Source organism: Dasypus novemcinctus, chromosome 14 (assembly GCF_030445035.2).
Source record: "Dasypus novemcinctus isolate mDasNov1 chromosome 14, mDasNov1.1.hap2, whole genome shotgun sequence".
NCBI lineage: Eukaryota > Metazoa > Chordata > Mammalia > Cingulata > Dasypodidae > Dasypus > Dasypus novemcinctus.
In genome coordinates, this window is record NC_080686.1 from 43,763,077 (window position 1) to 43,783,895 (window position 20,819).

Here is a 20,819-nt window from a genome sequence, read left to right on the forward strand (position 1 = left end):
ATTGGGCCACGTCATTAGGATGTTGAGTCCTCTCCCCTTGGTGGATGGGGACACACAAATAAAAGACATGGCAAAGGACAGAGTTGAGTGTTTTTGATGTTGGAGTTTGATGCTGAAGCCTTAAGCTGAGCCCAGAGAGAAGCAAAACCCTGGAAGAGAGGAACCCAGGAAGCCTGAACTCTTCGTTGGGAGCCATCTCGCTCCAACACATGAAAACAGACTTTGGTGAGGGAAGAAACTTATGCTTTATGGCCTGGTATCTGTAAGCTCCCACTCCAAATAAATTACCCTTTATAAAAACCAACCAATTTCTGGTATTTTGCATCAGCACCACTTTGGCTGACTAATAGAGAATTTGGTACTGAGTAGTGGGGAAGTGCTTTTGCAATCATCAAAATTTTGGAATGGTTTTATAAATGGGTAAGGGGTATTTTGAGGAAGAACTGTGAGATGCTTGGAAGAAAAGACCTACAATGCTTTGAAAAGACTATTGATAGCAATATGGATGCTAAAGAGACTTTTTATGATGCCTTAGAAGTAAATGATGAAACTATTATTGGAAACTGGTGGAAAGGTGATCTGTGTTTTAAAGTGACAGAGAACTTAGTAAGGGAAGCAGACTTGGCCCAGTGGTTAGGGCGTCTGTCTACCACATGGGAGGTCCACAGTTCAAACCCCGGGCCTCCTTGACCCGTGTGCAGCTGGCCCACACACAGTGCTGATGTGCGCAAGGAGTGCCGAGCCACGCAGGGGTGTCCCTGCGTAGGGGAGCCCCACGCACAAGGAGTGCACCCGTAAGGAGAGCCGCCCACTGCGAAAGAAAGTTCAGCCTGTGCAAGAATGGTGCCGCATACACGGAGAGCTGACACAGCAAGATGATGCAACAAAAAAACAGATTTCTGTGCCGCTGACAACAACAGAAGTGAACAAAGAAGAACACGCAGTGAATAGACACAGAGAACAGACAACTGGGGTGGGGGCAGGGGAATGGGAGATAAATAAATAAATAAAAATAAATCTTAAAAAAAAAAAAGAACTTAGCAAGATTATCTCCTGATGTTTTATGGAAGGCAGAATTGAAAATGGCAAGCCTGGGCATTTAGCTGAAGAAATTTCCAAAGTAAACCCAGAAAATGTGGTTTGGCTTCTGCTTGCAGCTTATAGCAAAATGCTAGATGAGAGAGATATACTGAGGACTGAACTGTCAGGCCCAAAGAAAACAAAACTAATTCTGGAAATTCCAAGCCTCTGGAAATCTAGCTCCCAGAAGAGAGTGCCCCCTTGGAGACTTAACTAAACTTGGAACTTGTAATTCAGGATTGAAGGTGCAGTTATCTCAGAGAGACTTGTGGAAAGTCTTACTCTCTAATGGCTTGGACCCCTGCTTCTTGCATGCGAAACAAACAAGGTTTCTGAGAGAACTGTATGAACAAAACCACTCTCAGTTTGGACTAAAAGGGACATGGAAAGGAAAGATTGAAGGAGAAACAGCTTTAAGAGTAAAATCATGGAAGCTGAGATCTGGAATTAAGACATCACCTTGGGGCAAAAGAGGAACCCCACCCATGTGGACAGAGAAGGTGAGTTTGCAACAGCAAAGAGGGTAGATGTCCCCACCCGATGTCCTGGGAGACTTTTGCCACCACAGGGTACAGAGAGGAGCACATTCCTCAAGGATTTGAGTGGTTAAGGTCAGCACCCCATAGATCTGAGAGGGGTGTGCCTGTCCCCGATGGATTAAGAAAGGCCAGGTGGTCAACTCATTGCTCTGAGAGGGTTGAGCCTGCATGCCAAAGGTTAGGGGGAATGTTGTCTTCATGACACTGTACTAGGGGGGTTAAGACTAACCCAAAGATTGGATAAGGTGTGGCAATCACCCCAACACTCTTGGAGGGTTAGGACTGGCTCTTGGTAAATACCCAGATGCTTGATGAGGGTGGAACCAAGAAAATGGATGTTGGACAAGCATGTGGAAAGGGTGGGTTCCTGTAAGGCCCCAAGGAGAAGAAACATCTTAAGAATGACTCTCAGACTGAAATTGAATGGAGGATGCCCTGAAGGTATAAACTCTAGAGGACCCATGACTCATGTTTCCCTCCCAATTTCTCCTTATTGTAGTGAAAATGTTTATCCTTTGTCTGTCCATTTGTGTATTGGAAACAGAAATATTGTTTAAGTTTCAGAGGTCTATAGCAGTCAGGACTCTGCTCCAAGACAAACTATTTCTTTAAATTGATTGTGGGAAAGCGGACTTGGCCCAGTGGTTAGGGCGTCCATCTACCACATTGGAGGTCCGTGGTTCAAACCCCGGGCCTCCTTGACCCGTGTGGAGCTGGCCCATGTGCAGTGCTGATGCATGCAAGGAGTGCCGTGCCAGCAGGGGTGTCCCCGCGTAGGGGAGTCCCACGCACAACGAGTGTGCCCCGTAAGGAGAGCTGCCCAGCACTAAAGAAAGTGCAGCCTGCCTAAGAATGGCGCTGCCCACACGGAGAAATGACACAACAAGATGACACAGCAAAAAAAGAAACACAGATTCCCATTCCGCTGACAACAACAGAAGCGGACAAAGAAGATGCAGCAAATAGACACAGAGAACAGACAACCGGGGTGGGGGGGGGAAGGGGAGAGAAATAAATAAATCTTAAAAAAAAAAATTGATTGTGATATGATTTAGTACTTGCATTGTTACTGATTTAAGTTTTTTTGAACATTGTAATGTCTTTTTTGGAATTCAGAGGGTGGAATGGAGCAGTTTGATATGGTTATGAATTCCAAAAATAGATATTGGATTATGTTTGTAATCTGGTCTGAACCTGGGCGTGATTAAGTTATGATTACGGCTTTGACTGGGCCACTTCATTACGGCGTTGAAGTCCCCACCCCTCAGTGGGGATAAAGGCATGGCAAAGGACAGAGTTGAGGGTATTTGATGTTGGAGTTTTGATGTTGGAGTCCGATGCTGAAGCCTTAAGCTGGAGCCCAGAAAGAAGCAAGACCCTGGAAGGGAGGAACCCCGTAAGCCTGAACCCTCACAGTTATCAGCAACCATCTTGCTCCAACACATGAAAACAGACTTTGGTGAGGGAAGTTAAGTTATGCTTTATGGCCTGGTATCTGCAGGCTTCTACCCCAAATAAAAACCCTTTATAAAAACCAACCAATTTCTGGTATTTTGCATCAGCACCCCTTTGGCTGACTAATACAAGCTTTGAACTCTTTGGAAGAAAGACTTGGTTTCTATTATGGTTGGTAAAAATTAACAACAAATGCTCCAGAGGGTCGCTCAGTTTTGCAACTTAGCATATAAAACTGAAACAGCAGAGAGCAATTTCCATTTCAATTGCCTAAATGGAGAAAACTGGTCTGACTCCCAAGACTAGAAAGAGAAGGAACAAAATACTCTCCTGAATTGTGAGAAAGAGGAACAGAAGCACAGGGGTAGTTTCCTCACTGCAGAACTGATTTTTTGGGGGATTGCCATCAACAGGTGTTGCCATGGTAACTATGCTGTAGTTAAGGAATAGTAGTGGTAAAAAAATCTATACAAAACCATTACAGAGGAAAAAAATATAAGAAAGGTGTGCTGTAGCAAACCTAACCTCAGACCTAACAAATGAACAACCAAAGAACTGATCTGCAATTTATCAGATCTTTATGTAGTTTGAAAGAGATACTGCAGGGGAGAGAGGGTCCCACCCAGAAGCATGGTCCTTGGAGGAGCTGAGGCCAGGGACCACTGGGGAGGGGGGTCCTCATTTTATATTGAGGTGCTCATTTATATGCCTATACCTGTGGGTCCATTTTAGCTTTATGATGCTGGATCGCAGTTGTGTAGTGGTATGTCTGATACTTCTAGGTAGTGAACATATCAATTAATATCTTCCTCAATGCACAACTGCCTCTCACAGGTATCAAAGGAGAGTGTCCCTGCTTCCCTTCTTCAGAAGGAGAAGCTAGAAATTTGTGTTCTGTGAATTCATGAAATAGTTCATAGCTATTTCATCTGATGAACAAGTTTAGCCAATATTTTTAGGTCAGGTACGAGGAAATACTCAGGCACAGCTAGGATCAAAACCTCATTTCTTTGGTCCTTCTTTCACTGCCCCACCATATGATACTATCTCATAGATCTGGCATTATGAATTATGAAAAAATTATTATTTATGAAGTTAAATTCTGCATCTATTTTGGGTGGCCCCAAAATAGGACACAATCTATCCCCTCTATTGACCAAGCTTTTGTGGTAGTTCAAATCACCACTATACTTTATAAATAAATAGCATAGATTAATGTATTTTGCTAACTTCTGTGATTCTTCAAAGTTAGCAGAGGTGATACAACATATTTTTGAAGGATAAAGAGCCTGAAAGGTTTAGCCTAAGAGACAAATCAGTGTGGTACCAAGTAAAAACATATTAAGGCCAGCAGGCATCTTAGTGTCATAGAAAAATGCACAGCTGAGGTGTCAGCGCAAATGGACCCAAGCCTGACTGCACCTTGCTCATTTTTGAGTCTCTGTGCCCCCACCCATCGGGAGAAGGAAGCATCACCTTTCTCTTTCTCAATGGAGTCTCAAATGTGATTGTGTGTGTGGAAGCATTTTATTCATAAACTGTAAAACACTGTGCAAATAAAAACTGATTTGGAAATACTATCCCCACTTCGTATTCAAGCCTTCCACTATGTTTGTGTGATGGGATTTCCATTTTTCATGACAGTAAGTAGGCCATGAAAATTTCAGATGATGTTTTTAGCAGAAAATCTTTTTCCTTATTATCATGTGCAGTTGCTTATCTTTGGATGTCCTCTTCTTCTCTTATTTCTCTTTAACTTTTTGTTTTCAGGCTGCTAGATCTGTATCACAGGAGTGTGTGCACGTGCACGCATGCACACACGGGCACACGCATGCAAATGTGTAAAAGAGGAAGGGGGCAAATCAGGGAAGGAGATCAAGGACATCAAACCACAGGGAAAACAAAGAGACAGCTGAAAGAATTAACAAAGCAAAGGGGAAGGAGATTTCCTTTCCCCTCCCATATCACAGATTTACCTACCCCTGATTTTTTTTTGCTATTTTTATCTACAATCTGTAGGTCTCTAGGGATAAGCCATTGGTGGCCTTATATACCCTTCAGCAGAAGCAATTATGGGGATGACAATCATTTCAGTAATTGACTCAACTCCTAACGCTCAGCCCCTCTACTCGCTGCCAATTGCTGTGGAAGATGCATAGATTGTTCTGTTTCTCAAACTAAACCCCCTCGATCTCTTAAATAGTAAGGTATATACATACCATCTGTCTTGTTTCCTTTTATTTTAAAAAATGCTTCCAAATGAGGCCCTTCTGCTTCTGGGTGTTTTGAATCTACAGCCCGTCATCCCATCTCTTTTACTTTATTCCCTCACTTTGTGGGTTCTACATCCTTAAATGTTTGCTGTAAAAAATTTCCTATTTTTTTAAATAATATATACCTACTGGAAAAGTTCACACAATACAGAAGGATACATTATAAAAAAATGAAAGTTCCTTTTCACTATATTGCCCCAATCCCAGTTCCGTCCTTATAGGTAAGCACTGGTAGGTTCGAACACAAGATGTAAAAACAGTCTGGAAAAATACAAAAATCTACAGGTTTTTTTTCCTTGTTGTTACATGTATGGTACCGTATACTAGGTAGTGTTTGACAGTTTCATTGTATTAATTTATTATATCTTTAGAGAACTTTCCATATCAATATATATGTTTATTTCATTTTTTAAAAGATTTATTTTGAAATACTTTCAAACTTACCCGATAGTTACAAAAATAAACAAAGCCCATACAGAGAACTCCAACATACTCCCATACCCCCAGGTACCCAGATCCATGAATTTTAACATTTTGCCACATTTGCTGTAGCATTCTCTTTATTCATCAGCCTATCAATCCATCTTATGAACATGAGTGTAGATTGTATATGACATGCTCCTTTTTTTTCAATTTTTAAAAAAATTTCTCTCCCCTTCCCCCACCCCGCAGTTATCTGTTCTCTGCATCCATTTGCTGTGTGTTCTTCTTTGTCCGCTTCTGTTGTTGTCAGCAGCACAGGAATCTGTGTTTCTTTTTGTTGCATCATTTTGCTGCATCAGCTCTCCGTGTGCGCAGCGCCATTCCTGGGCAGGCTGAACTTTCTTTCGCGCTGGGCGGCTCTCCTTCCAGGGTGTACTCCTTGCACGTGGGGCTCCCCTACGCGGGGGACACCCCTGCGTGGCAGGGCACTCCTTGCGTGCATCAGCACTGTGCATGGGCCAGCTTCACAAGGGTCAAGGAGGCCCAAGGTTTGAACCATGGACCTCCCATGTGGTAGGCGGACGCCCTAACCACTGGGCCAAGTCCACTTCCCCAACATGCTCCTTGAACACTTAATATTGCCATGTACATTTCTAATGAAACAAGATATTCACTTACATAACTACCTTAAGTGCCTTTATCAAGTTCAAAAAATTTAACATTGATAAGAAGCTTATACTCTATATTCCAATTTTTTCTTAAGTCCCTATAATATTCTTTTGGGCCTTTTTCTCTCCATTATTAGATCCTATCCAGGATCATTTAATGAATTTAATGTCTTTTCAGTTGCTCATCTTTTTTGTTTTTAATTGTTAAGAATATATAGCAATATACTTTCCCATCTCAACTAATCCCAAGCACACCATTGAGAGGGATAACTTACATTAACACTGTGTAATATCCTTACCACCTTCTGTTACTTTCTCATCTCCCTTAATACTCTATTCCTATATTCCCATTATGCATTAATTCCCCATTTTCCCTACCCGCCACTGCCCCTGGCATGGATATATATATATATATATTTCTTTCCCTCTGATATGGTCATTGCAGTTACCATTGGTTTAAATTTAACATCCTAAATCTAGAAAATTCTCATTTGCTTAGATATCATCTTAACGCCAATGGTGCACATAAACTGTATTCCTATACCCACCCACCCATCCCCACCTTTATATAATATTACCTCTTGCTTGCACAAGGCAATAGGTTCCTAAATATTCTTGCCTCCTTTGTAATCAGCCTCCACACAGCTGTCCAAGTGACTTCCTAAAAAGTAAATATGATTACATGATTCTCTTTTGCTTAAACTTCTTCAATAACATCCTAATGTTTGGAAGATACAGTCCAAACTCTTAGGCATCTCATATAGAGACTTTCACACACTGGTTTTTGACCTTGTAACTTCCTCACTACTTTTCCGATGAATCTCTTACTGCTTTATCTGTTGTGTCCAAAGGTAGCAGGGCACTCCTATCTCTATGCTGGCCTCCCTACCTAAATTTCCCTTCTTCATTCCAAGTATTACTAATGTGCCATGGCTAATCTCTAGGCCACTCCTCTATGAGCTGTTTCTGTTTCTGACATCTATTTTTCCCACCAGTCGACCCAGATACAACTTACTATCCTTGAGAAGTCCCCTCTGTGCTCACACCTAGAGTATTCTGACATTATTTTGCACTTGTCTATACACCTCCATTTCCCTCTTCTGTGCTGTGTGCTCCTTGAGGGTAGAGGCATTCAGATATGTCCTAACAAAGTCCCTGCACACAGAATGTTCAAAATGGGATTTAGTTGGATGACTGATGCACTGGAACCATTAAAATAAAAATAAAAATTTTAAGCAATTTATCATAGACTTTATTCTATTAAATCTCTCTCAGCAAAGAGGTAGAATAGATCAGGTTGACTACAAATACCAAAGAACAGACTGATAATGACTTGAAAGGTACTTTTCCACATACTGAATTTGAGGCTATTTTCAGCTTGTTATTCCTTTTGATAAGATTCATTCTTCTAACCAGTCACACTTGGAAACTTGAGATTTTTCCATCAGATATTATAAACTCTTAACAGTTCCAACCATCAAACATAAGTGTTTAGATAAAGCCATACTGTGGGGCAGCCCCGGATATCTACAGTCTGCTTCCTTCTTTAAAGTGTGGTTCATTAGAGACAGAAAGTAGATTAGTGGATGCCTAGAGCTGGGGGAGAGTGGGAGACGGGAGATTGGGAGATGACAACTAAGGGGTGGGGGATTTCCTTTTGGGTAATAAGAATGTTCTAAAGTTAATTTCGGTTTTGGATGTACAGCTCTATGAATATACTGAAAGCCATTCAACTGTGTACTTTAAATGGGCAAATTGTATGGAATGAGAATTTTAAATGATTAAAGCTGTTTTTTTAAACACGTGGGTCATTAAATCTAATCCAGTCCACAGGGATCACTGTTAAAACAATCATCTCTTTAACAGCCAAGCATCCACACAGATTAGACAAAACAAACCTTTTATATACAGGGTGGCTTGTAATATTTACAGCATTCTAAAGAAAACTGACAGACATTGGGCCACTTTATGTCAGGCCTATTTATTCTGACCTCATAGTAGCATTACTTGACCTTGTAACTTTCCCTTTGTCTTAAAGTATCTGATTCTTTCTTCTTTCTGTGTCATTAGATATATCCTTAATTCAATAATTATTAAAGCTGGAATCAAATGAAGATATTCTTTTAGCTCCAAAGCCCTGTGATCCTGTGATAAAATGATGACTAAGAAGGTAGCCCTTAAAATCTACCAAGTTTTAGATAGGGAGGGGATGTCAGTTACCTGGTGATCTGTGTTAAATTAGGACAGAAACATTGGTCAGTGTGTCCAACAAAGGAATAGAAACATCTCTAACACTTATTAAACTGGTCAATAACTTTTCTGAATAAACAAAGCATTGAATGCCTAAAAGCACACATTCCAGTGATTATTCATATACTGCTTTGTATTTATGATCTGTCATAGAAATGCTTGTCATATATTCCCAATGAAATTTCAAACTCATTGATAACAGAGAAAGCAGCTAATATTTTCTCTCTCGCTCATCTTTTCTTTCTCTCACTATTCCAAACCAAAGCATTCAGCAAAGAATTGCTTTATGGGGTACAGGATAGACCTGTGCCATAGAGTCTAATATTACTTTTTTAAAAAGTAACATTGGTTCTGGGCAAATATGATTGAATGCACGGAATAGCAAAATTTGTGTAATAAACCATTCCATAATTGACTGTGACCACCCTGAGGCAATGTCTACAGATTTTATTCTGGAGAAATGTATATTACGATCACGTAAACAATAAAAGAAGCCCTCAAAATCAATAGGCTCTTGGCTCCTTAATGAATCTGCACGACCGAGTGAATGGGATTCCACTGTATCACCTATATTGGCACATGCTACAAATGTCAAATCTGAAAACTATCTCAGAACTAAATCTCGTTTTGAGGGAGCTCTTAATGTAACCACAAACAAGATTTTATTATGGAAAGGAGGAAATGATTTCTTACATAGGTCATACACTCCAAAAATTACAGGCTTTTGGTATTGGAATCTGATAAGTCACAGAGTTCAATATATACTTGGAAAGCCTACAGTTAGAGGTAATTAGCCAAGACAAATTATAGAGCGGGACATGCAAATAAATAAAAAACATTCCCAGAGCTCAGTGTGCTAGGATACAATAAAGAAAAACCCTCCCCTACACACATTCACACAGAAGTCCTCAAGTGTGCCACTTCTGAAAGCTCCTTAGGTAAGTAAGGAGGTAGCTCCTAGTTCCTGCAGCCAGGCATTCGCGGCTCTGAAAGCTAATTTGCCAGCACTAGCTCCTTTCCAAAGCAAAGGGCATCCCCTGCACGTGCCTTTGCTGGCACCACTCAGGCCCAGAATGCTCTTCTTCCTTCCCTGACCATTAGCTAAGCCCGACTATCTTCAGTAAGGCTCACTCTTTTCCTTCTGGTCTCATGTTTTGCCTAGTTCATGTGACATCAAATATTATACTACTGCCTGTCCTCTACTGGGGTGAATTCCATACCCTCACCCCCCCAAGTTTCCAACTTCTGGAACTTTCCATCTTTTCATTTATTCCATCCAAGGAGAGGTAGAGTGACTTATCTGATGGGTAATTTGGAGGAAGAATAAACTCAATCTCCTGAGCTCAGCTCTTCCCTTCTACTTCTCGGGAGTGGAGCTGGCCCTGGGAATATGAGTTCTCCTCAGCTTCTCCATGCCATAAATATGAGCTGATCCTCTGGGCTTGCAGAGTGGCCTCCCCCAGCCAGGGTGGCCTGTGCTTAAAGTCTGGAGTTCCATATCAGGAGAACAAATAAACTCTGCCCTCCAACCTGGCCTCTATACTAGTCATAAAGGTGATATTCCAGCCTTATCTGCTGGATAAGTATTTTAATCTTCTCAGTTTCTTTCAGAACTTGGGAAGAGCAGAGGAGTGTTTTTATTGTGGGTTTCATCAAAGACTCCAGCATCATTTACAGATCTAATATACAGATATTGATTACACGGCTTTAAAAATGGATGTGAAATTATGCCCATCTCCCTGCCGGGACAGAGTTCTGGAATGGTAGGGTCGTAGCTCATAAGTCTTTGCAGCCAGTGCTGTGTCACAATGCCCAAGTTACCACAAAAACAACCTCAAATAGGTTCAATCATTAATATTTTATCTAGTTAAGGATATAGTGAATTAAAAATAAAATAAAGAACTTCAATGCTTGTGATTCTGGCTAATGAGTATGACTTTATTAACACATTTTTGGTGTCACTTATCAACTGGGTTAGCATAAAGTTAAAATACTCTATACACTGTGATACTGCAGAGTAAATCTAAGTGCACAACGAACAGGAGAGAAAAAAAGACAAGGTCTAGGCTGATTTTCTTCATCAAACCCTACAAGATCTCATTTCAAAAGAATCCTCTCATTAACTTTATAATGTATCTAAGAGTTAATTTTATGTGATCTATATTCTGATTTAATTTCCAAAGCATATGCATCATAGGTCAAGTTTTCATGTACCTTCATATTACATGCCATACTAGTCTCTGCTGTCTCTTAGTTACATAAGCATAAAAGGCTATTAATGTACATTATTTCTGAAAATGAACTAAGAAGAATGGTTGTGTAGAAAGAAGTACATATGTTTTTAAGTGCTCTTCCCCATGGAAAAACAAAAGTAAATAAAATAAATAAAAGAATTACAAGTATGCTAAAATCAACAGAGTGTTTCTAATAATTTGTGACAAATTACTGGTTTTTCTTTAATTTTATTGACAGCACACCATTTTTTCCTTAAATAGGCATTTATTGAATGCTAACCGGATGGCTGGCACTAATGAACAACATAGCTCTTACATAAATCCTTCCCAGTTTTCAAAGCTATGTTACGATTCCTTTGACTCTCACAGTCACCTGCTAAACTGAGAGAGAAAACCTCATTCAGCACATCCACTTTACAACTGGGAAACCTGAGGCTCCGAGCAGTTCAAGGAAGCCCCTGAGGACTGGCAGGGCTGGTACTTTGGTCCAGCCTCCTAACTCCGGTAGTGAGTCCTGCTCAGCCCCATCTGACACAGGGCCAGTCTTCAACACACTTACAGCACATTTAACATAAGACTTGTATGTTATATGTGGATAGAAACAAAACTAAGTTTATGAATACTCTCCCTATAAAAGCAAAACAAGGAAGACCGCCTTAAAATTCATACAGCTTAATCATTCACCATAGAGAGCATGTGTAATTGTTACTCCCCAATGTTCCAAATGGAACGATGGTGTTTCAATTACAACTGAGACTCCAAATTAAATTTGAGATTTAGACATTTTTCACTGAAGCATTTAATCTTGTATCAAATGAATGAGAATTTAATCATGAATTAGTCTACTTTATTCATATGCCAAAATGTAAAATCTAATGAAACAAACTTAGATTTAAATATTCACAGGAAGAGTGATGAGAATGCTGCTGGAGAAGACCCATTTCAACATTCAAATTTGAGCTTTATGTATCCAAAAGCACAGGGATTTGCGGTCCCAGTGTCTCTCTGCAGTTCCCAAATCATAATTTCAGTATGAAGTTGTCCCTTCCTAAATGTAGGTAAGAAGACTGAAGCTGAGAAGACTGAGTCCTGAAAAGAGGACAGCATCCTAAATCTTTTTAAAAAATCTTTGTCCATAAGGTAATTCATAGGACAACAGATAGACAAGTAAACATGATGTAGAGAAACTGAATGAAGCAATGAAAGGAGTAGGTAGGTACTGAGTCAACTGGGATGTGACTTGACTTCACAAACATATGCTCTCCTTACTGATAAGTTGGCAGAAGACAATAGAGCCTTTGCTCATTATAAGTAAGACATATACCCACCACTTCCTACCTCATCTTAAACTGAACAAGCAGCAAGGAGGGCCCAACTTCCACCATTCTTTCTTTCTATATAGGACTGACACTTTGTATTTCTCTAACAATTTACTTTCCTTAAGATAAAGTATACATATTTTTAAAACTTCTTAATAAATGATGCATTAATTCTTAGGCAGTATATATTTCTCTATCAATCTGAAAACTGCCCCAGATATGTTTGAATGCTGGGAGAGATTAACTGTGAAGCCAACTCTATCACGTCCAAGTTAAGTATCCACAACGCTTAAAGGCACTGCTTTCCTAAGGGAAATGAGCCCTGCAGTATCAGACTCCCTGTCATATAGGATTAAGAGGAAACAGAAAATGAGAACACACAGAAGTCATAATTTATATAAAGCACTGCCAGATACCCTTTAAAAATTAAAAGTTTTTTGAAAACATCAGGCACCAAATGCCATATAAATTACTGTAGAATGATACATTTACTTATGCACTTTCCTGTTTATATAGGATTAGTTAAAAATGTAAATATAAATCTCTTCAACCTTTATATATAAGATTGTGGTAACCCAGAAAAACAAGCAGAAGATGCCTAATTTACTAAAGTGTTTTATTCCAAAAGTTAGTCTTCAGGCCTATCATTAGGAATGCTGAATGTACTCTTGCTTTAGAGCAATGAGTCAATGAAAGTTATTGCAGTCTTAAGTCAAATACGTTGTAAAAATTTTATAACTTTGTAGAAAACAGAAAAACTAATGAATATTAAACTCTTTATTGCATTTAAAGCTTCCTTTCATCTTTAATTTTATAGAAACATTTACAAGTTTGCCTTCATAGGATAAATACTGTTATGTGCCATTTTCAGTTATACCAAACATGTATTTCCGTGTATCAAAATAGCCTTTTATACATTATTTAAAAATTATAAAATAGTACACTTTTATATCTGTAGTCATTTCTTCATAGTTGAGGCAAGTAGCTTTCAGATTTTCATTTTTATGAATACATGCTGCTGTGAACATTTGCACGATGACCTTTGCACATTTTTCTCCATGATGCCAAGTCACGGTTTCAAAAGACTGAAAATAAAGCATCCTGGAGAAGAACCATTTATTTATCAAGGATGGGATTACTCTCCTACCACTCCGAGAGTGACAAGGACGCCATCAGAAAACCCAACAGAGATGCTGTATAAGTAAAAGGCGCACAGCCTGGAGTACGGTGGTAATTACTATTATCATAATATCAGCAGCCACTACCACTCCAATATTCTGGGCACCTGCCACAATTCTAACAGAATTCTCACTCTTTGTATTGCTCCTAACTGTCTAGCTATTAGAAGCAGATCACTGGTTGGAGACTATGACCTGCTAAAGCCTATTCACTCAAGACCCAGAAGTGATTTTTATGTGAGACCCTGTAGTGAGACTTTACCACCTCAACTCAAGAGGGAGGTCACCAGGGCACTGGTCCTTAGGAGACAGAGGAAAACCATAACAGGAGCAGCAGCCTCCACCACTGTAAGAGGTTAGTTTTCAAACAGGGCATTGTGATAAAATGGCTTAACATCCTAAACAACTAGCTTTTTTCTCTACATATTTCAGCTATTTTGAAGTCTGATGGTAGGTGGCATTTTTTCTCTAAATCAGAATGTAAAATTATCTTTACTTTGACAGTAATTGAGCTTCATCACTTCTTTACATGTCTGATCAAAACATAGCTCTGAAAGTCTACAGACAATTTAAATTTCAGGAAGTATTTGGAATAGCTAATTAATGTATTAGATAATCATTAACCAAAGAAAAATATTAATATTTAAGGTCATTACTGAGCATAGGGGACTATTATTCTGGGGATTATTTTGTGTGAAGAAGCCCAAATCCTTATGTTACACACAGGCTGATGTCTTTGTTCAGAGGATTAGCATTAATTTATAACCTCTGCTCTTGACTTAATGTTATATACATCTTTGTTTTCTTGAAAGCAAAGACTGCTCCACCACGAGTCTTCAAATAAAGAAACTGAAATTAAAGTTCTATGAATATATTTGCTGGATAAAACAAGTGCCAAGATCAAAGATGCTAAAACACTGAGTGGATATTTACTATCCCCACTAATCCTTTTATACTTCAAAGTTTATTTATATTTATATGCTCTTCTAGTGTGATTGTTGCATAATTTTAAATTCATAAAAGGAGAATGCAAAGTTTATAATGCCATGAGCTTCAAAATTTCAAATAATACTGATGAGGATGAAAATGCATTTGTTATTCAAATATGACCCAGAAAAAATGATAATCTTAATGTTAGAGTTTTAATTCCTTCACCATCCCCACCACTCTCAGCCAATGAAATCCTGCATAAAGGGCAGAGATTTAATTTTTAAACATTAATGATGACTACTTCTAAAGTGACAACTCAATAAATCATAGTTCCCTTCAATATAATGAAATAATGAAAGTTCAAAATTTCCAAAATCCTTCTCCATGGGTCCACCATATCAATACAACTGAGATATACCAATACTTATCTCTTACTGAATATACCTTTTGGCAATTTCTAAAGAACTGCAAAGGGAACTGTTGGCCCAACTGTAGGTGGGGGGCTGAGAATACCAGAAGCCTGAGCACTGGTTCCTTAAAAGCCTAGGACTACTGTCTTGAAGAGGCTCGTGTGTTTGAGATGGTCAATGGAAGGGACCCAGCAGCAGCTCAGGCTTGAGCAATAAAAATGAGAGAAGCACATTGGGTATATGGTAGGGCCATGAACTGTGAGAGGAAAGTCAGGAGGAGGAACTGACCTTAGGGTGGGAAATAAACCTATGAAGAATTTAGTTTGATGAATGTTGATTTTAAGGTGGATGTGGAAAATGAAGGTAGAGAAATTTGGTGGGTGAGGCTTAATTTAGGAGTCAAGAGCCCAGGAGAAAGGTTGGAAGTAGTGAGCAGAATTAGAAGAGAATGAAAACATTTTCAGTAAAGGGCTAGAGAATAAATATTTTAGGTTTGGCGGGCTATACAGTCTCTGTTGCAACTACTCAACTATGCTGTTTTGTAGCACAAATGCAGGCACAGACAACGGCTGAACAATGAGCATGGCTGTGTTCAAATAAAACTTGATTTACAAAAAACAGGCAGTAGGCTATAAGTGGCCGCAGGCTGTAGTTGCCAATTCCTGAATTAGATGATAAATGAAGCCCCTGGAGTGGATAAGATAACCCAGAAGAACATATGAAAGTCAAATTAATATGATAAGAAATTTGATAACATTTATATGTAACTCTAAATTTCTATTCCGTATATGCCATAGCCAAGGTACAGGCTTCTTTCAGTCAGATGGATGGGTCAAAAATCCCGGCTCTGGTTCATACTAACTATGCATGAAATTGGCCAAAATTTTTTAACCTCTGATCATCTATTGCCTAGACTGCAAAATGAAGATAATAATGACAAAAGCTAATACCAGGCACAATGCTAAAGAATAAATTAATATTCATACCAATCTTCAGAATCAGATGCTATTATTTCCTCTCTTTATAAATGAGAACACTTAGGCCCAGAGGGGCTAAAGCACATGCCCAAGTGACACAGCTAGTAAGTGATAGAGGTCAGATTACAGCATGAGCAGTTTGCCTAGACCCCTCACTCTTAATCACATCCACACCTCAAAAGGTCACGGTGAGGGAAGCAGATGTGGCTCAAGTGATAAGGTTTCCTCCTACCATATGGGAGGACCTGGGTTCAATCCCTGGGGCCTCCTGGTGACAACAAGAGGAGAAAGCATGCCTGTGCAGCAAGCCAGTGCCCACATGGCGAGCCAAGTGACTGTGTAGTAAGCCAAGTGGCCATGTGAGTGTCTGTGTGGCAAGCCGGTGTCTGCGTGGCGAGCCGAGTGCCCGCGCTACTGCCCATGTGGCGAGCCGAGTGCCTATGCAGTGAGCTGGTGAGTCACTGTGAGTCACAAGTCACATAGCAAGTCACATAGCAAGATGAGTCACATAGCAAGATGATGATGCAACAAAAGAGAGACGAAGGGGAGAGTCAAGGTGAAGCACAGCAGAGACCAGGAAGTGAGGTGGCGCAATTGGACAGGGAACCTCTCTCCACATCAGGGGTCCCCAGGATCGAATCCCAGTGACTCCTAGAGGAAAAAGATGAGAAGACAAAAAAAAAACAGATACAGAAGATCACACAACAATGGACACAGACAGCAAAAACAGCAAGGCAAGGGAGGGGGGAGGAGAAGGAAAAAAAAGGTCACAATGAGGATTAGATGAGAGAAAGGAAAGTCTTTTATCATGGTGCTCGGTGTGCAGAAAGATCCCCAAAAATGATGGCCATTATTATTATTATTGTTATTTCTCTGAGTGAGTTTAATAGATAAAGGATACAAAGAGAACTAAGACAAGGTCAGTTCTGACCAAGATACTTGGTTCTCTGAATTGCTACCATGAGCTTTAAAAAGGCCCCCAAGTCAACTCCATTGTTAATTTCCAGACTGCCATTTCCCCGAAGAAGGGGTGTGCGGAAGGAAATAGTATTGGCTCTCATTGCTACCTGACTGGCATTTGTTTGTTTTCACCAACCCTTCTGCATAAGGTTTGGTTTGTTCTTCTTAGGGTACATACACAGAAATTTTCAAAAGGATAGTTTCTTTTTTGTGTGTTGCTGGTAATTAGACCTGTTGTCTAAGAATATACAGGTCTCTCTTTAGGGGGCATGTTAGAATACGCTTTAACAAGCATTTAACCTTGGCAAGAACTGGGATTAGGGTTCAGAAAAGATGGGTTTCAACAAAGACATCTCTGACCAACTCTACTGGTTGAACAGTGAATGCCCAAAATTCACGTCCACCCAGAATTGGTGATGTGACCTTTTCTGGAAACAGGGTCTTTGCAGATGTAACCAGGTTAAGCCGAGGTCATACGGGATTAGGATGGACCCTAAATCCAATATGACTGGTGTCCTTACTAGAAGAGGGAAATTTGGACACAAGCACACACCAGGACAATGCCAAGGGGTGAGAGAGGCAGGGACTAGAGTCATGCATCGCCAGGCCAGGGGATGCCGGAACTATCGGCAACCACCGCGAGCTAGGAGAGAGGCACGGGAAAGTGTCTCCCTCAGAAATGCCAGCCAGGACCACTCCTGCGGACTCCTTCACTTTTTCTTCCAGCCTCCAGAATTCTGAGAGAATACATTTTTGCTGTTTTAAGCAATCCAGTTTATGGTAATTTGTTACTGCAGTTCCAGGAAACTAATATATCAATAAACTCCTATTCAGTCACCAAGGTCCCCCTCAAATCTCTCATCTGTCTAGAGTTCCCCAATGTGCTCCCTAACCCCTTCCTCTCCACTTCTCTTGACACATTTTCAATATCTCTTAGGGCAGTATATATTGTTATTAGTTTATTGTGTCCCTTCTGCTATTTAAGAAGTTCTGGGAGCAGATGTGGCTTAAGCAGTTGAGCTCCTGCTTCCCACATGGGAGGTCCCAGGTTCAGTTTCCAGTGCCTACTGAGAAAATACAGAACAAATAACAAGCAAAACAAATGAAGGAACCAACTTAGGGAAGCTGATGTGGTTCAGTGGTTGAGCACTGGCTTCCCACATACAAGGTCCCAGGTTCAATCCCCAGCTCCCAGGACCTCAAAAAAGAAAAAAAAGGGAAGTTCCCTGACAGATGGGTTTGGATTTATTTTTACTTTTTTTTCTTGATATGTAGAACAATGGCTAGCATATGGATTTACATAAATGGTATTAAGAAGTACAAGAATGTTATTAATCCAAGAAGAAAGAGATCTATGGTTCAAGTTAAAAAGTGGTTCTTTCATATTCTATTTTACCTGTGATATATTTTTCCAAGCGTTTTTGAAAAAGTCTAATCACATGAAATATACCCAATTATTACTTAAATGTATTTAACTATAAAATGTTGCTAAAATTGAGTTAAAGTCAGTTCTTAATTTCTACCAAAAGAATGAGAACCCAGAGATGAAACTACCCCTGAAATAGATGACAAATTTAGATCTTAAAAAAGAGACAAGGAAGGCATATCAAGAGAAACTGTAAAGGTTAAGCTAGATAAGGACAAACAGCATTCATAACATTTAAAAGATACCTGCTTATTCTATAAGTGTTCTACATAACTATACAACTATTTCTTAACAATTGACAGCATCTTAAATACATACTTCATTGCATGAGGACTTAAATGTCGTTGCTGTTTAAGTGAAAATATTACAGCCTAGCACAAAATTCAAAAATGCCTAGCATGCTATGTTAATGTCAGGGTATCAAAAGACCAGTATTTACGGCATAAAACATTTTCCTCGAAAGGGCTGGCTTCATTTAAGTTAGGGTTTCTTAATCTGGGATCTATAAATAGATTCCAACAGATTCCTGCCCTTGGCAGGCTTTGAAAGAGTCTATAAACTATCTGCAATTACATGTGAAACTTTCTGTGCATGTGTCAATAAAAGAAATACTCTAGAATTGTCATCAGATTCTCAAAGGAGTCTATTCCTACCCAAAAGCTAAAGCAGGCTCTGTAAAGAGCCCTCTCCTAAGATGCATTTATCTTGCTTAAAAAGTCTAAAGTGGGAAGCAGATTTGGCTCAATTGATAGAGCATCCACCTACCATATGGGACGTCCAGGGTTCAAACCCAGGGTCTCCTGACCCATGTGGTGAGCGGGCCCATGTGCAGTGCTGACACGCATAAGGAGTGCTGTGCCACGCAGGGGTGTCCCCTGCGTAGGAGAGCCCTGTTGTGCAAGGAGTGCGCCCCACAAGGAGAGTCACCCCACACAGAAAAGCACAGCCTGCCCAGGAGTGGTGCCGCACACACAAAGAGCTGATGCAGCAAGATGACGGAACAAAAAGAGACACAGATTCCCAGTGCCACTGACAAGAATGTGAGTAGACACAGAAGAACACACAGCGAATGGACACAGAGGGGGGGGGGGGAGGAATAAATAAAAAATAAACCTTAAAAAAAGTCTAAAGTAATTTTTAAACTTCCTATTTTAAAAAAATTAGAGAACTAGATGTTTAGTCGAAATTAAGCAAATAAATATTGTGTTTCTGCCCCAGTCCACAAACATTAAATTTAAATTAGAAGTTTTGTACATGAGTGAGAAGTCAAGCTCCTTTCCTACTGTTTACCCAGGTAAATTGACCCCTTAGCCTAGAATTTTTAAGCAGGTCAGTCTTTTCAGGGATCTAAGGATCTTTTTAACAAAACTCAAATAAAAAAAGAATCTGTGATGGTTAATTTCATGTGTCAACTTGGTGAGGTTATGGTGTCTAGTGGTTAGGTCAACAAGAACTGGCCTCATTGCTACAGTGAGGGTGTTTCATAGAGGGTTTCAAATCACCAGTCAGTTCACTGCATCTATGGCTGATTATATCTACCATATAATCAACAAAGGAGATGGTCTTCAGCAATGAGAGGAGTCTCCTCATCCAATCAGTTGGAGTCCTTATAGCATGAACCAGGGATTTCAGCAGTCAGAAAGAATTTCTATCTCTACTTCAGCTAGCCAGTTTCTTTTGGGGAATTCAATATTACCTTCATTGGCGTTTCCAACTTGTGGCCTACCCAATGGAATTTTCTACCAATTGCCACAGTTGTGTGGGCGAATTTCTATAATAAATCTAATATTTAGATTCTGTCAGTTCTGTTTCTTTGGAGAACCATGAGTAAAACATACCCCAAGAGCTGAGCATTTCTGAAACGCTTAATAATCAAATATTACACCTTATTTTTAAGTTAATGTGTAGAATAAACTCTATTTTATAGGTCAAAGAGCATAGCAGTACAAGAATATTTTTCTTACAGGTTAGTTTTTGAGGTAAATAATAATAAATTGGTGGCAAAATTAAGGAAAGAATGGAAAATTCCTGTTGTTTTATTCCAAGACAAAAATCTATTCTTTTTAAAATGAAGAACTTACTATCTCTTGGGACAGAAACCTGTTCCTTCCCTAAAACAAAGTAAATTTCTCTCAGGTATTAGATTTTAAGACACTTTATGACACTTACAAAAAGCCTTTGGTATATACCCCTGCTAATTTATTTTCTGACTTTTCCTGTTAATAGGGACAATTTGGAATATGTTTTCTATATTATTGAAAATCAGTGAGGAGTCTCATTAATGCGTCTAGGTCACTAATGTACAAGCAGTTACTACTTCAAAATGTAAAAGATGGTTAAAAAATGAGTTGACCTTCCTAAATTAGGACGTAGCAAAAGCCCTGGGAGAATGGAATTCAAAAGTTGCTTTCTGTTCTACCTGCATTTGTCCAATAAACATCTTTAATAACCACAGGACCAACATTTCCTTGTGTTAATCTGACACAGCCCATAAAACTGTGTGCAGGTTCTACAGCAGCTACTCCTCTCCCGGAAAGAATGGTTTTATTCATTCACGTTCCAATTTATATCTGTTTTGCATAAGTGAAGCAGACTTTGTAGAAAAGATTGGATTCATTATCATGTAAAACACAGCCATTAGCAGAAAACCTAGTATATTCCCAGACATAACAAGATCTGACTCTCAGGCTACAGGGC

General features: G+C 39.6%; 1 protein-coding gene across 3 annotated transcripts in view; it reads right to left on the reverse strand.

The window, feature by feature from the left end:
• The window catches only part of PAG1 (phosphoprotein membrane anchor with glycosphingolipid microdomains 1), a 140,840-nt gene that overhangs the window by 66,540 nt on the left and 53,481 nt on the right, over positions 1 to 20,819 (reverse strand). Inside the window, exon 3 of one of the 3 annotated variants that reach the window (XM_004479104.5) lies at positions 7,017 to 7,099. The exons of the other annotated variants lie outside the window; for them this stretch is intronic. The gene's annotated coding sequence lies outside the window, so the exon portion shown is untranslated. The remainder of the gene's footprint in view (positions 1 to 7,016; positions 7,100 to 20,819) is intronic. 3 annotated transcript variants of the gene reach the window in all.